We start from the raw sequence: 12,645 nt of genomic DNA, 5'->3' as shown, positions 1-12,645 counted from the left end.
AATTGCCCCTGTGATCACGATCCAGTTGCTGATAAGCTAGGGAAACACTTATCTTCCTGGCCAGCCTATGTCGACTGACTCAGCTAACATGAGGCGTTTCCCTAACCTTAATGAAATCCCTTAACAAATATCCTTAGAAGCCTAAGGACACCCCGAAAAAGGAATGTAAAATATCATGCTCGATGGATTGTTCTCTCATTTTTTAATTGTATTAACAAAGCCCCAAAAGGGCAAGTTGTTGTTTTATTTTTCAGAAGATCCCCGTGGGACCTTCACTGAACAGAATGGCTCATAGCTGACTTTAACCATTTGTGTTTTGTGACAGAAAAGTTGAAGATGTGATTGTGCTAGAATTCTGAATTTACCTCTCTTATTACATATTTTGTTTGCAATAGTATTATGCTTTTGTTTGTTGTTGTGGATTGTGATTGATATCAGTCCTTGGATCTGTTAAAACTTCACAATTTGGTTCAGAGTTTTTCCAGGTCATTCTGACTTTCTGGTACTTTCTGCACAGTGATAACCATTCCTTCTGATCCCTTCTTTTACCCCTTTTTGTCAAACTGATTGTGGTTTGCATGTAACTCCTCCATAGTGTTTCCAAATTCCTAACAAATTGGGAAATGAGCCAAGGGACCTATCTAATATCTGTTAGATGTGGTCAAAAATGAAATCTATTTTAAAACCCTTTGCACTGATATTTTTCAGTGTCACATCAGTCCAGGAGTTCCATACAAAAACATGGTTGATGGAAAATGTCTAAGTTTTGATAAGAGATGTGTATGTTTCTGGGATTATCCCTCTTATGGTTTATACTCTGGGGTATCCCACACACTGTCCTGTGAAAAGTTCGATAGACTATTACAGTATTTAACTTGCCAAACTGGCATTTATATCTCTCAGCAATTGAACTGCTTTGGAAATGCTCAAGTGGACAGCAGCAGACACAAATACCCCTATTTATTTGTTTTACTTGTTTATTTGATACTATTGGTTATTGTCACTGTCTTTGTGATTTTTAAATGTTTATGGTATATGTAAGTATGGATTTCTAAAGGAAAGTTATATGGTACTAAGGGTGTTGTGGAAACTGAAGAACTGTGTTGTTTGATCTGTGGGTTCTGAAGGGAATGGGACAAACTGCTTTGATGATGATACAGAAGTATAACTGAGGGTATGTGGAAGTGTAACTGAGGGTACAAATAGTGGAATAGCGTACGTTAGTTTATGTAATGATGAGAGTTTGGAAAGTGAGAAAGTTTGGGAACAGAAGTAAGGGACTTGGACAAATTTGTTGATGGAGCTTGGAAATTGTGTGGAGGGGGAATTGTGGTGGTGGAGTTGGGAGGAACGGTGGCAGCTGTACTAGAGCGTGATAAGATCCCAGGATGAGTTTTGCCCCAGTGGACTGAATGCAACATGCACATAGCAGTGTAAAGATGTTTGTTTTCTGGTAAATACGGGTGCATCTCACTCTGTACTGCATCAAGAATTACTACCCTTAGATGATTTTTGTAACAAACAATAGGAATAAGTAACTGTAGCTCTAAATATCTTTTCTGAGTAGTTTGTATTGTAGAGAGATCTAATATAGTGGTTTGTTATGAGTGAATATATATTGATGGAAAATAATTATGGTTATCAATCAAGGTTTTGATTGAATGATGATGATTGTTAACATTTAATTCCCCCATATCACCTATCCCGTTTTTCCCTTATCCTTTTCTTTTTTTTTTTTTCTTTCCTCACCACCCTGAATGGTCATTTGCGCATCAATTTCAAGCAACCTTTGAGCCACGGGGTGGTGTGAAAGACAGAACTGGCTTTCTTTTGTTGTCTCAAAGTTTGCTTCATGAGGCCTTCCTGATGATAAGACTCTGACTAACATCTGTTAAGTGTCCTTGGGGGGTGGACGTTGGTTGTCATTGTGCCATAGTGTTTCTGCTTACGATTGCAAAGATAAGCAGAAGCAGGACGAGCAGTTTTCTTCAGGGGTGCTGCTCGAAGGAGCTGACCACTGCAGAAGGCGATAATGCTTGTGTCTGGCAACAGAGACACCCCCCCCCTTTTTGCTGGCTTATCTGTGGGCCAGGAATATCACAAAAGCTGGTTTAAATCCCTACTACAAAGTGTGTTTACCTGCTTGTTTGGAAGTTCAGTGTTTGCTCGAGATACGTTCCCAAAAATGCTGTGTCAAACTTCAAAGGAGAAAAACAACCTCACCGAAATGGGGGATAAAAGGCCCTCGCTAAACTGGGGACTTTGGAGACAAACTCCCAAAGACACCTTTGACGGAGAATTCCCTGAGGGGAAAACTTTGTCGGAAGAACCCCGGGACCGGCTTGCTGCGGAGCTCCCTGGCTGTCTCCCATCCCCCGCGGTGATCAGACGAGTTCCTGAGATCAACGGACCTACTGTGTACCTTGCTGGATCCACGGTGGTGACTATATCTCTTTTGCTATCTGCAAAGACTCCTTGCTTACATTTCCTACTTTCCCTATCGCCTCCCTTCCCTTCCCCGTCTCCCTAAAAAAACACCTAAGTCTTTAATAAACTGGTTGGACCAACATTTGAACCGTTGCTTCTTAATCTCACGCCGGGTATACACATATCAAAGAACCTTGCCTCACTCCTACAAATTGGAGCGAGACAGTAGGACTGACGGTCCTTAGGTTCCTGTGGTCCTGGCTTCAGAACATCCTGATGATGGGGGTAGGGGTAAATATATTAAGCCGACAGCTGGCAGGGATAGAGATACCTGCCTGGCTCCCTTCCAGACTAACGAACATCACAGGCACTGTGCTCGAACTGACCCACGAATGCTCTGAATTCCTTAAGTATGACTGGGGTGTCAAATGGGATACTGTGTTGTTAGTCTCTCTAATTGTAGTAGTTTACTATAACGTGCGGAGAGACTTGCAAAGAATAGTGCAGAGAGACTCAGGAAAAGGGCCAGAAGCATCGGGACCCCCAATATCATATAATCTCACCCCTGAACACCGGAGGGACCTTGGGAAATTAATAGAACTTTTGAATGAGAGATTAAAAGAACTGGTGAGTGAGGGTGGGAGATCAGGGGGATCTCAGAACGAACGGCTTATGAAAAAGATAGAGAGTCTCGAGAATGAGATCCAAACCCTAAGGGGAAGGTGCCAAGTTAATCCCAGCCGACTACAGGAAGCACCAGCATCAGTGTCAGTCGCTCCAGTGGAAGGCCAGAGATGGGAACGTGGGTCCTCACGTCTGGAACGGATGGAGGAAGTAGAGGAAGATCCGGGCGAGGGACCCTCCCCAAAACCACCAAGGAAGGCAACTCAGAAGACTAACAGACATGGAGAAGATAGTGACGATGAAGGCCAGAGATGGGAACGTGTGTCCTCACGTCTGGAACGGATGGAAGAAGTAGAGGAAGATCCTGGCGAGGGACCCTCCCCAAAACCTCTGAGAAAGGCAACTCAGAAGACTAACAGACGCGGAGAGGATAGTGATGATGAGGGAAAAGTCACTGCTTCCTCTACTCGTAAACCTCTGAAAATTACTGAAATCCAAGGTACGAGAAGGGAGTTTGCCCGACTCCCAGGTGAACGCCTTGTCACTTGGCTGCTCCGGTGTTGGGACAATGGGGCCGCCTGCATGTCCCTAAGCTGCAATGAGGCTCGTCAATTAGGAAACATTGCTTGAGACTCATCTATTGATAGAGGGATCAGCAGATGTCTCGATGGAGTCGCCAATCTCTGGGAGAGGATGCTATCAGCTGTAAAGGCAACCTGTCTTCTCAAAAGTGATTTGGAGCCTGTACTGGAAAAATGGAGTACAGCTGAGGAAGGTATCCAGTACCTGAGAGAAATGGCTGTGGCAGAAATGCTGTTCGATCCCACGTTTGTCCCTGGGGACCCAGAGGATTACCATGACCCAGAAAAGGTGAGCTGTACTCTGGAAATATGCAAGAAACTCATACGGTCAGCACCAGAGAAGTATTCCAGTATACTATTAACGAACTCTAACAGGTATAATGAGCTGGATAAAAGACCTGCAATTTTTGAGCTCATCCTTTCACTGCAAAATATCGAATACTCACTACTGCCACACCGTACCACCATCGCAGCCATCTGTCAAATGGTGGATAGACTGGACCGAATGGAGAGAAAACAAGACAACATGCAGAAGAGCTGGTCTGTGGCAAGGAACCACAGTGAACCTGTGGCAGTCTCAGCCATCAGACGCAAACGCACACCTGTCCAAGTGAAGGACCGCAGTGAGCCTATGTCACGTGGCGCCATGTGGAACGACCTGCGGGACCATGGAGAAGATATGAAGAAGTGGCATGACGAACCCAATTTTGCACTGCGAGCACGGGTAAGAAAATTACAAAAGAGGTCAGCCAATACTGAGATTGCCTCTACCGCTTCAGACAACGAATAGAGGGGCCCTGCCCTCAGCCAGGGGGGGGAGAGGGATAATGTATTAGACTGTGTGGATTCGGTGGCCTGGCACATCAGAACCACAAAAATATAAAGCACTGGTGGATACCGGTGCACAGTGCACTCTGATACCCTCAGGTTTCAAAGGGACAGAACGGATACATATACATGGGGTGACTGGGGGTTCGCAGGAACTATCTGTGTTGGAGGCCGAGATAAGCCTCACTGGTAGAGACTGGCAGAAACATCGTATAGTGACTGGCCAGGGGGCTCCTTGCATACTTGGAATAGATTACCTAAGAAGGGGACATTTCAAGGACCCCAAAGGATACAGATGGGCTTTTGGAATAGCTGCTATAGAAACAGACAACATTAAGCAGCTGTCTGATTTGCCTGGCCTATAAGGGGACCCGTCTGCTGTGGGGTTACTACGGGTGGAAGAACAACGGGTACCAATTGCCACGAGAACAGTACACAGACGACAGTACCGTACTAATAGAGATTCCTTGCTCCCCATCCATAAGCTAATTCAACAACTAGGAAGTCAGGGAGTAATTAGTAAGACCCATTCACCTTTCAATAGCCCCATATGGCCAGTGCGCAAAGCCAGTGGAGAATGGAGGCTGACAGTGGACTATCGTGGCCTTAATGAGGTCACACCCCCATTGAGCGCTGCAGTGCCAGACATGTTGGAACTCCAGTATGAACTGGAATTGAAAGAGGAAAAATGGTATGCCACCATTGATATTGCCAATGCATTCTTCTCTGTCCCTTTGGCCACAGAGTGTAGGCCACAGTTTGCCTTTACTTGGAGGGGTGTTCAGTACACTTGGAACCGTTTGGCCCAGGGGTGGAAACACAGCCCGACCATCTGCCATGGGCTGATCCAAGCCACGTTGGAACAGGGCGGTGCTCCAGAGCACCTGCAGTACATAGATGATATCGTTGTGTGGGGTGATACAGCGACGGAGGTTTTTAAAAAAGGAGAACAGATAATCCAAATCTTCCTGTCTGCTGGTTTCGCTATTAAGTGAGACAAAGTGAAGGGCCCTGCCCAAGAAATCCAGTTTCTAGGGGTGAAATGGCAAGATGGGCGTCGCCACATCCCAACAGACGTGATCAACAAAATTACTGCAATGTCTGTGCCCACTGACAAAAAAGAGACACAGTCCTTCCTGGGTGTGGTAGGCTTCTGGAGGATGCACATCCCAAATTATAGCATCATTGTGAGCCCCCTCTATCAGGTGACCCGAAAGAAGAATAACTTCGCGTGGGGCCCTGAACAGCAGCAGGCCTTTGAGCAAATCAAGCAAGAGATAGCCCGTGCTGTGGCCCTGGGGCAAGTACGGATCGGAAAGGATGTGAAGAACATCCTTTACACTGCTGCTGGGGAGAAAGGTCCCACTTGGAGCTTGTGGCAGAGAACCTCAGATGAGACCCGAGGCCGACCCCTAGGATTTTGGAGTAGAGCATACAGGGGGTCGGAAGAGGGCTACACTCCAACTGAGAAGGAGATCCTAGCCGCATATGAAGGGGTCCGGGCTGCCTCTGAGGTAATTGGCACTGAAACACAGCTTCTCCTGGCACCTCGACTTCCAGTGCTGAATTGGATGTTTAAAGGGCAGGTTCCCTCCACTCACCATGCCACAGCTGCCACATGGAGTAAGTGGGTTGCACTAATCACACAGCGGGCCCGGATGGGGAACCTCAGCCGTCCAGGGATCCTAGAAGTCATCATGGACTGGCCCGAAGGTAAAAAGTTTGAAGCACCACCAGCAGAAGAGGTGTCACGCGCCAAAGAGGCTCCACCATACAATGAACTACCGGACAACGAAAAGAAGTTCACCCTATTCACTGATGGATTGTGCCGCATTGTTGGGAAACATCGCAGATGGAAGGCTGCTGTGTGGAGCCCCACACGACAAGTTGCAGAGGCCACGGAAGGAAGAGGAGAATCGAGTCAGTTTGCGGAGGTAAAGGCTGTCCAGCTGGCCCTAGACATTGCTGAGTGGGAGAAATGGCCAGTGCTTTACCTCTATACTGACTCATGGATGGTGGCCAATGCCTTATGGGGGTGGTTGCAGCAATGGGAGCAAAACAACTGGCAGTGGAAAGGTAAACCTATTTGGGCCGCTGAACTATGGAAGAACATTGCTGCCCGAATAAAGAACATGGTCCTAAAGGTGCGTCATGTAGATGCCCACGTGCCCAAGAGTCGAGCGACAGAGGAGCAACAAAATAACCACCAGGTAGATCGAGCTGCCAGAATTCAGGTGGCTCAGATAGACCTGGACTGGCAGAATAAGGGAGAGTTATTCCTAGCTCGGTGGGCCCATGAGACCTCAGGCCATCAAGGCAGAGATGGAACACATAAGTGGGCTAGAGACCGAGGGGTGGACATAACTATGGACGCTATTGCGCAGATCATCCATGATTGTGACACCTGTGCCATGATCAAACAGGCCAAGAGGATGAGACCTCTCTGGGGGGAAGGGCGATGGGAAATGTACAAATATGGGGAGGCATGGCAGATTGATTATATCACCCTGCCAAGGACTCATAATGGTAAGCATTAGGTACTCACCATGGTGGAGGTAACCACCGGGTGGCTTGAGACATATGCGGTGCCCCATGCCACTGCCAGAAACACCATATTAGGCCTAGAGACACAAATCCTGTGGCGACATGGCACCCCAGAGAGGATCGAATCAGACAATGGGACTCATTTCAAAAATTCACTGGTGAGCACTTGGGCCAAAGAACATGGCATCGAGTGGATCTATCACATCCCCTATAACGCACCAGCCGCTGGTAAGATCGAGCGCCACAACAGTTTGCTGAAAACCACGCTGAAAGCGATGGGTGGTGGAACATTTAAGAACTGGGAGAAACATCTAGCAGAAGCCACCTGGCTGGTAAACACCCGAGGATCAGCCAACCGAGACGGCGCTATACAGTCCAACTCCCTGCGTACCGTGGAGGGAGACAAGGTTCCTGTGGTGCATGTAAAGAATATGCTGGGAAAAGCGGTTTGGGTCCTCCCAGCCTCTGGAAAGGGGAGGCCCCTCCGCGGAACTCTCTTTGCACAGGGACCTGGGCGCACCAGGTGGGTGATGCAGAAGGATGGGGATGTTCAGTGTGTGCCACAGGCAAATATGATGCTGGGGGAGTGCAGCCTGTGATTCCATGTGTGTATATATATATTTATATCTGTATGTACATACGTAATGCATGTTAACTACTGTTCTGTTTATATGTTGATAAAAGTTAGGCATGATGTGATGATGTGTAATAAGGGGTGGAATGTTATGGTTTTGCAATTTGGTTGGTGTTGGTATTCCACATCAGAACACCATGCCTAATAATGGGAGTAAAGGGGACAAGTTTTTTTTCTGTGGACTGCCTTAAATGGGCATATGGGGAGGGGCACCGGAAGAGAAGTGGGGAAGGGGACGGGGTGGCTGGCCCGGCTCCCTGCAAGGAGACAATGTGGTCGGAGCTTCCTGCCTTCCACAGCTCCATCGGTGAGATTGCGGACTTGGTATTCTCTTTGTTGAAACTCTCTTCTTGTTGTTTAGCGTTATTAGGTTATTAAACTGCCGTTCGTTCTCAGATCACCTTTTTCTCCTTCATTTTTTGTTAGACTCAATCGCAATCTCCCTTCCCTTCCCCTCTCCCTAAACGCACGTGGCCGGGCCACGCCGCGCCGTGCCGTACAGTGTCGCTAGAGAAAAGGGGAGGGGACTTTTGTTCCTGCACCCCCGGATTTGTTCCCACTGTCCCGGACTGAGCTCTAGAGAGAACTCCGTGACACACCAAATTGGCTGGGAGTGTGGATCTGCCTGGAGGTAGCGAGGCCCTACAGAGGGATCTGGACAGGCTGGAGAGCTGGGCTGAAGCCAATGGGATGAGGTTCATCAAGACCAAATGCCGGGTCCTGCTCTTTGGCCACTACAACCCCAGGTGGTGCTATAGGCTTGGGCTGGAGTGGCTGGAAGACTGCGTAGAGGTAATGGACCTGGGGGTATTGATTGATGCTCAGCTGAACACGAGCCGACTGTGCCCAGGTGGCCAAGAAGGCCAACGGCATCCTGGCTTGCATCAGAAACAGTGTTGCCAGGAGGAGCAGAGAGGTGACTGTTCCCCTGTACTCAGCACTGGTGAGGCCCCACCTCGAGCGCTGTGTTCAGTTTTGGGCCCTTCACTGCCCCCCCCCAACAGGCCCCAGCCCGACCTGAGCCACGTGACAGGAAGTGCTTCCTGAAGGCGGCGGAGAGCACTTCTGGGCCATGGCCTATTCCTGCCAATTGCCCCTGTGAGTCACGATCCAGTTGCTGATAAGCTAGGGAAACACTTATCTCCCTGGCCAGCCTGTGTCCACTGACTCAGCCAACATGAGGCCAGTTTCCCTAACCTTAATGAAATCCCTTAATGAATATCCTTGGAAGGCTAAGGACACCCCGATAAAGAAATGTAAAATTAACTCTCTCTTGTTTGTTCCCTCATTTTTTTTTAAATTGTATTAACAAAGCCCCAAAAGGGCAAGTTGTTGTCTTGTTTTATTTTTCAGAAGATCCCCGTGGAACCTTTACTGAACACAGAATGACTGATAGCTGACTTTAACCATTTGTGTTTTGTGACAGAAAAGTTGAAGATGTGATCACGCTAGAATTCTGAATATACCTCTTGATTACATATTTTGGTTGCAATAGTATTACGTTTTGTTTGTTGTGGTTGTGGACTGTGATTGATATCAGTCCTTGAATCTGTTAAAACTTCACAATTTGGTTCATAGTTTCTTTCTCAGGTCATTCTGAATTTCTGGTACTTTCTGCACAGTGATAACCATTCCTTCTGATCCCTTCTTTTACCCCTTTTTTGTCAAAGTGATTATGATTTGCATGTAAATCCTCCATGGTGTTTCCAAATTCCTAACAAATTGGGAAATGAGCCAAGGGACCTATCTAATATCTGTTAGATGTGGTCACAAATGAAATCTATCAGAAAACCCTTTGCACTGATGTTTTTCAGTGTCACAGAAGTTCAGGAGTTCCATACAAAACATGGTTGTTGAAAAATGTATAAAGTGTTGATAAGAGATGTGTATGTTTACAATATGAGGCTCATACTCGAGCCGGGGAAGGAAAATTATTTCCTCCAGGTAACCCTCCCTCTTTTTCCTCTCTCCTAACTTCCTCTGCTCCTCTAACTTCTTCTGCTCTCTAACATCTTATGCTCCTCTAACATCCTCTGCTCCTCCAACTTCCTCTGGTCTCCTGAGTCCCCCTTCTCTCCTGAGTCCCCCTGCACTCCTGAGTCCCCTTGCTCTCCTAACTCCCTCCGCTCTTCTAACTCCTTCTGCATTTTCTCTAACTGAGTTGAAAATCCTTTTGTCTTTCGCCCTCTTACAGGGGCAACCAACACTGTATCTGGTGTCCCTGATGGTTGGTCCAATTGGACTACATGTGCCCCTGGTGGCTGGTCAAATTGGACTACATGCACCCCCAGTGGCTGGTCAAATTGGACTATATGTGCCCCTGGTAGTTGGTTAAATAAATTCAGCTCACCCCGGAGGGCACATAGCTGGTTTCAGAGAGTGTTCCGCTCGAACTGTATGGCATCGAGCTCAGTCTGGAGGCTGTCGTAGTTGGACTGGAGAGTGTTGTACCCTAGCTGGATAACGTTATGCTCGGATTGGAGGGCATTGTGCTCAGTCTGGAGAGTGTTGTGCTCAGACCGGAGGGCGTTATGCTCGGACTGAAGAGTGTTGTGCTCGGACTGCAGGGGTCGCAGTTGGTTTGGAAGGCATTGTGCTTGGGCTGGAGGGTGCCGCGCTCAGACTGGAGGGCGTCATACTTGGACTGGAGAGTGTTGTACCCGGACCGGAGGGCGTTATGCTCAGACCAGAGGGCATTGTGCTCAGTCTGGAGAGTGTTGTACTCGGTCTGGAGGTCATTGTGCTCGGACTGGATAGTGTTGTACTCGGACTGGAGAGTGTTGTGCTCGGACCAGAGGGTGTTGTGCTCGGACTGGAGGGCGTTATGCTCAAACTGAAGAGTGTTGTGCTCAGACTGGAGGGTGTCGCAATTGGGTTGGAAGGCATCGTGCTTGGGCTGGAGGGTGCTGCACTCAGACTGGAGGGCGTCGTACTTGGACTGGAGAGTGTTGTACCCGGACCGGAGGGTGTTGTGCTCTGACCGGAGGATGTTACACTCAGACTGAAGGGCACTGTGCTCTGACTGAAGGGCGTTGTGCTCGGACTGGAGATTGTCGAGTTTGGATTGCTTACTCTCATTCTCGGCCCTGAGACTCTCTCTCTCAACCTCAAAATCTTCCCTCTCAGGAATGGCATTGAATAAGGCCCGATAAGCATTAGCTAGGCCCCAAGTCATTTGTGCCTCCTTAGATCTGCCTGAGCCACAACATTCCTGTCTCAAATATGCGGTCAAACACTCAGGATTCTTTAAGTGTTCAGGAGTAAAGCTCCATGACACTAAAGATGTCTGTCTTCTAAAAGTCTCTCCAAAGTCTCTCCACACTCCCTGCCACTCAAGGCAGGGAGTGTGACTTTCAAGGTCAAGCTCGCAGGTGCAGAATCGCAAACCTAAGATATCTCCTTAACAGAAAAAAAAACTTGCAGCTCTGTTAAAAGCTAAAAGAGCAACAGAAGAAAACAGAAAAACAGCAACTCAGTTTGCCCGCATTCTCCACCAAAATCTGTCACGGTCTGAACGAAAATCCACCTGCGTCCGTGACAGGGGGCCGTGGGCCCCAGAGGGGCCCTAGGCCGAAAGGAAAAAAAGTTAATTAGGAAAAGAAAACAGCGGCAACGATCTAAGGAGGCACACTTATTTACTAAATACTATATCGAAATACAGGATAACACAATATAATACAATATAATTGAAAACTGAGCAAACGAATCAAGCAAAATAGGAAAGAGAATGAGTCCCGTATCCAAGAGGCCTACTGTAAATCTAGGCGAAACGGTGAAGGCTCCCACACACTCTCCTGAACGCCAGAACTCGAAAGACCTCAGTCTAGCCTGCGACCGAGTTAATACAGTGTCCAGGTCCCATGACCTATCGTGTTGTTCTCTGGGAGATGTATTCTTCTTCTGTAAGTTGCAGATTCAGTAAAATTATACATGCTTTATATGATGTTATGCTGTGGAATACTGATAGCAAAATTACAAAAATATTAAACCATGACAAGTACATTCATTGATATTGATAACATGAACGTGAGTATGAATACTAGTATGAACACTAACTCGGCTTTCCTAAAACGTGTGGCAATCTGGGAAGACAGCCTAGATAACGGATTGAACATCATGGAGTTTGTAAGGGAATAGGCGGAGGTTCTGAATGCCTTCTTTATGTCTGTCTTTAAAAGTCAGACCACTTATCCTCAGGGTACTCCTCTCTCTGACCTGGTATCTTCTGGGGAGCACACTAACCCCCCTGTGATTCTGGAAGAAATGGTCAAGACTTACTACTCCAACTGGACTGCCACAAGTCCATGGGGCCAGATGAGATCCACCCGAGAGTGCTGAGGGAACTGGCAGAGGTGATAGCCGAGCCGCTTTCCATCATCTGTCAGCGCTCCTTGTTGACTGGTGAGTTCCCAGAAGACTGGAGGCTCACCAATGTGTTTCCCATTTACAAGAAAGGCTGTAAGGAGGATCCAGGGAACTACAGGCCTGTTAGCCTGACCTCGTTTCCAGGGAAGGTTATGGAGCAGGTTGTCTTGAGGGAGATCACGTGGCATGTGCGGGATGACTCAGGGATCAGGCCTAGCCAGCATGGGTTTACGAAGGGCAAGTTCTGTTTGACCAATCTGATCTCCTTATATGGTCTAGTGACCCCTCAGTAAGTTCACAGATGACACCAAATTGGCTGGGAGTGTGGATCTGCCTGGAGGTAGCGAGGCCCTACAGAGGGATCTGGACAGGCTGGAGAGCTGGGCTGAAGCCAATGGGATGAGGTTCATCAAGACCAAATGCCGGGTCCTGCTCTTTGGCCACTACAACCCCAGGCGGTGCTATAGGCTTGGGCTGGAGTGGCTGGAAGACTGCGTAGAGGTAATGGACCTGGGGGTATTGATTGATGCTCAGCTGAACACGAGCCGACTGTGCCCAGGTGGCCAAGAAGGCCAACGGCATCCTGGCTTGCATCAGAAACAGTGTTGCCAGGAGGAGCAGAGAGGTGACTGTTCCCCTGTA

Source organism: Coturnix japonica, chromosome W (genome assembly GCF_054131305.1).
Source record: "Coturnix japonica strain WE chromosome W, WE-NBRP24, whole genome shotgun sequence".
NCBI lineage: Eukaryota > Metazoa > Chordata > Aves > Galliformes > Phasianidae > Coturnix > Coturnix japonica.
The sequence above is the reverse complement of the archived record's forward strand: the minus strand, read 5'-3'. Positions refer to the sequence as shown.